Source organism: Brachyhypopomus gauderio, unplaced genomic scaffold, assembly GCF_052324685.1.
Source record: "Brachyhypopomus gauderio isolate BG-103 unplaced genomic scaffold, BGAUD_0.2 sc103, whole genome shotgun sequence".
NCBI lineage: Eukaryota > Metazoa > Chordata > Actinopteri > Gymnotiformes > Hypopomidae > Brachyhypopomus > Brachyhypopomus gauderio.
In genome coordinates, this window is record NW_027506924.1 from 497,501 (window position 1) to 502,500 (window position 5,000).

Below are 5,000 nucleotides of genomic sequence, written 5' to 3' on the forward strand. Positions count from 1 at the left end.
TGGAGTAGTGAACCAACACCGGGACACCTCTGGGGTAGTGAACCAACACTAGGATACTTTCTCTGGGGTAGTGAACCAACACTAGGATACTTCCTCTGGGGTAGTGAACCAACACTAGGATACTTCCTCTGGGGTAGTGAACCAACACTGGGATACTTCCTCTGGGGTAGTGAACCAACACTGGGATACTTCCTCTGGGGTAGTGAACCAACACTAGGATACTTCCTCTGGGGTAGTGAACCAACACTGGGATACTTCCTCTGGGGTAGTGAACCAACACTGGGATACTTCCTCTGGGGTAGTGAACCAACACTGGGATACTTCCTCTGGGGTAGTGAACCAACACTGGGATACTTCCTCTGGGGTAGTAAACCACTGCAATGCTATGCCATAACTCCCAACTCCATACAACCTTTATAAATCAAGTTTTTGTGCTAGAATTTCTGTTTGTCCCACCCCTGTGTAACTTTGTTAATAGGGACGTGTGTTGTAAGACTGACACAGCGGTCACACCACCTAAGGCTCTTCCGTATCTAGGGTGCATGGCTGTTTTTGAAACAGTCAACAAACACCAAACACTGCCGGTTGCCGTGGTTACCATCTCGCAGCGACAGTGTTCAGTTGGCGGAGCGTTATTTCAGTTTCACTCCTTTGTGTGTGTGTGTGCGTGTGTGTGTGTGTGTGTGGGGGGGGGGGGGGGGTTGTTGTTGTTGTTGTTGTTTCTTTTTCCTGTTGAGACATGGTTGACCTCGACCACATACTAAAAAAAACAACCTTCTGGCACTGAGCCTGTTAGTGAGCAGTGGCCTGTATGGATCTGTAGGGGGTCCAGGTCACGGGCCTCCTGCCCCAGTCATGTGGCCACTCGGGTTTCTCCGCAGGACTGAAGGCTCAGGACTAGCCGTTAGCCTGAAGGGCGGACTTAGCCTAGTGATCATCTGGGATCAGCCCAGGAGGCTACCATCAGCGGCGGGTTTTAACTGTAGCTGAAATGTGGCTTGAGTTGGATGTGATCCGTTCTCGGTCTTCTTCCTGTTCTACGTCTTTCTAGTATTATTACCATTATGTTGGATGGAGGCTGAAGGTGTTGTAAGGGTGTGTGAAGTGTGTGTGTGTGTGTGTGTGTGTGTGTGTGTGTGTATTAAAATGTTTAGAGGAACAAGATGTTTCAGACGGAAGTGTCATTAGGTGTGCAAGCAGTTCTGAAACTATTGTGTAGTTTGTCTATGTTTCCTTACTACAGTAACATCAGAATTCTTGCATAATTTCTTAAATAAAAAAATATGTATAACATATTTGAGAAGGTGCTCATGTCAAAGTCTCACATTAATCTAAAATTTTCCTTTTTGAATGATGCATTATAATAAGTAAAGAGTAAGGAAATGTGTTTGTTTTTTTTGTTTTTTTTTTTGTTTTTGTTTTTTTTTTTTTTTAAAGGTGAATAAAAGTCCTCTTCGTGCCATCCCGTCTGGGCTGTTGGAGGATGTTGATGTTCCAGCATGACTTTCTAAAGACTGACTTCAGATTAGGGCTGAACGATTAATTGCATTTGCGATAATTTCGCGATTTTTTAAAAACGCGATTGTCTAATCGCACAGGCTGCGATTTAAACTGGTCACGTGACTTGGGAGCGAGCCGAGCCAAGGACGAACGGAGCAAACCCGAGCAGGAGGCAGAGAGGTGGAGAAGTGAAGTTAACACAGCGCACTTTAACTTGTTGCACAATGGCTTCAGGCTCGACGGAAGCTGACACAACTGAAAGTCTAATACCAAAGAGGGGCAGCACATCAGTTGTGTGAAATTACTTTGGCTTTTAAAAAGATGCTGCTCAACGTCAGGTACCCTGCAAAACGTGCCTTGCTACTGTTGCTACGATGCGAGATAACACTACAAACCTTCTTCAGCATTTAAAAAAACACCACAAAGCCTCGTATGATATTTGTAAGGCTAAAATGCCAACGACCAGTGCTGCATCTTCAAATACGCAAAAGTGTTTCTCTGCGCCTATACAGCTTTAGTATGCGGTGAGCAGCGAAATACCGTAAGATCACGCATATAGGCGCAATAAGATTTAAAGCGCGGATGAATCGCGAAATCGCGGATAGCTTGACCGCGGTCCAACAGACAGGGTTCACTGACCGAACCGTTTGAAAGTGTAACTCCTTATGGATGTAATTCGAAGCAGCACGCTGAAATAACTCTGGCAGTAACGGAGTTCATAGTGAAAGACATGATGTCCGTTAATGTAGTGAACAAGCCCGGCTTCATGGCTTTGTTAAACACACTGGATATGCGCTACCAAATGCCCTCACGCACATATTTTAGCCAAGTTGCTATACCTGCAGGGTTGCCAACTCTCATGCATTGAGCGTCTTAGACTAAAAAGTTTGTAGTTCGCTCTGGCGCCAACCACAGGCCTGAAGTGGAACAATGGGAAAAAAATCGCGATTTTAAATCGCAATCGCAATTTATAGATAAAAAATTGCAATTAGATTATTTTCCAAAATCGTTCAGCCCTACTTCAGATCAGTTCAGACTGTGAGCAAACAAACTGTGGTTGTGGAGCTGTAGTTTGGGCTCTGGTGTGTTTAGGGACCTTTTTAGCTGCATCTCTCTGGGCTAGGGTCGCACAATATATCGTTTTCACAGTATCGGCCTTTGCTATACCAATACTGCAGGCTGTGGTTTGTAAATGAACCTCGTGCATCATGACTAGATCATAATGTCGGCTCAAAAACTGCAGAAGCACTCTAACCTCATCAGGTTTTACACACCCCTGTGATTGCAGGAATGTTGAAACAAAGCCATGTTCTGACTTATCCACCTTATTTTAACCCTGAGCACTTCTGCCTGAGTGCCTCCACCTGGCCTCATTGATGCTGAGGTCTGTCCTGCCTGGTAGTGAACACACGCAGGGTTTAACTGTAACTGTGTTTTGCTGTGTGAAGTGTTCAGTGTGTTCAAAGATGCCAAAAATATTTGAAAAAGTAATTTAATTGATGTCGTGTTCTACTGGTATTTGTACATGTAGTATTAACCATGCTGATAGACACATTCTGTGAAAATTTAAAAGCTTTTCGTCTGTATGGAACAAAATGGCAGTAGAGGTTCACAGTGCTGTGTAGAGCAATACAACAACAATATGACATTTTGGTCCATGTCGTCCTCTGAGCGTTGGCCTGAACTCACCCTGCTCCATGAATAGGGTTCTGCTCTGGCTGTGGGCGGAGCCGGAGAGAGGGATATTTTCTGTCCTCTTTTGAGGAACGAGAAGAGATGATTTGCGTCACGTCCTGTGGAGGAGGTCACAAGAACAGGCCAAAGGAAACCACCAGTGTGTGTGTGTGTGTGTGTGTGTGTGTGTGTGTGTGTGTGCGCGCATGTGTGCGTGTCTGCCACTATGTCTGTCTCTGTGGTATCTGGCAGGGTTTTGAGTAGGGTTTTCTGGTAAAGGGAGAGATGGCTGCAGTAACTTTAGAAAAAACAGAGACACTGAACAGTGAGCAACTGTGTGTGTGTGTGTGTGTGTGTGTGTGTGTGTGTGTGTGTGTGTGCGCGTGTGTGTTCGTTAGCAAATGATTCATGGGGAAACAGGAAGGGGAGAGCAGCTATAGCCTGCTTCTAACACTCTGTTCAGTGTAGTGTGTGTGCGTTCATTCAGAGATCAAACTCAGTCCATCCTTAAATACTGACTGCAATCTGAAGAATTGTGTGTGTGCGTGTGTATGTGAGAGAATGCTGGTGTGTCTGTGTCTGAATGTGTATGCAAAAGTTTGTTCATTTTTGTACTTTGTGTGTATTGGCAGTGGTGTGTGTGTGTTTCACTGGTAAAGACACCTACCGTTTTCTCCCACTCAACAGTTTTAGCTGTAATGTCTCATATACATGCACATTCATGCACACGTACACACACATTTCTCCTCTTTAGCCAACAAAGAGGAAGTGAAGTGAGAGACAGACAGACAGACAGACAGAGTGTGTGTGTGTGTGTGTGTGTGTGTGTGTGTGTGTGTGTGTGTGTGTGTGTGTGTGTGTGTGTGTGTGTGTGTGTGTGTGTGTGTGAGGCAGGGGCTCGGAGGACTTTGGTGTAATGTGAGGGTAATATGAGGCGGGTGAAGGAAGGTTGTCTCTGCCCGACCCAGACAGACAAACTCGGCCCATGTGTAATCATGCTGGAGACTAGTGACACTGGTAGTTCATACTCAGACCTCATCACCACTTTGGTGATCAGAGTAAAACAAAGAAAATGGCTTCCCACTGTTTCTGTGATGTTCATGGCTTAGGTGACAGGATAAAGGACATGCATCTAAATTAAGAGCTGTAAGGAGATGATTGGGGGCATGAGGAGGTAATCGGAGAAATACCAGCAAGGATCGAGCCCTTCATGGCCAAAGACCTGGAGATGTAATTTAAACCAACTGGTACATGTGCCTGTCTCGTTAGCAGGCCTGTGAGAACACATATGCTATCAGCAGGTGAGAATGAGCATTTTTTTATGCTGGTTATTCAGATCTAATAGTTCATCTGGTTATTCAGATCTAATCCACTCCAGTGCCGATGACATCTGACATTATTACATTTGTATGATATGACAGTGAGGCTTGTTTAATAATTGGAGAGATGATTTGTACAAATATCCTGTCTTGTATAAATTCTGCTCTGTATTCACTCCTGTGTTGAGATCAGGAGGAGATCTCCCCTCATATTTGTAGTGTTTTTTAAATGTGTTCCTTTTTGTTTCCTCTCTCGTGTTTCTTTTCCCCTCATCCACCCAATCACCTCTTTCTCCATCTCACTCTCTATCTCACTCTCTTGGTCTCACTCCCTGTCTTACTATGATTAATTCTCTCTCTCACTCTCGTGTCCTCTCTGCAGCTCACTCTGACTCGCTCGCACCCTTTTGTTTTGATCTCACTCTGTCTCACTCTCTGTCTCACTCTGTCTCACTCTGTCTCACTCTGTCTCACTCTCTGTCTCACTGTCTTCTGCTTGTTCTTTCA

At 44.8% G+C, this 5,000-nt stretch overlaps 1 protein-coding gene across 1 annotated transcript in view; it reads left to right on the forward strand.

Annotated features, from left to right (window-relative positions):
- The window catches only part of LOC143497214 (mitogen-activated protein kinase kinase kinase 11), a 25,343-nt gene that overhangs the window by 10,165 nt on the left and 10,178 nt on the right, over window positions 1-5,000 (forward strand).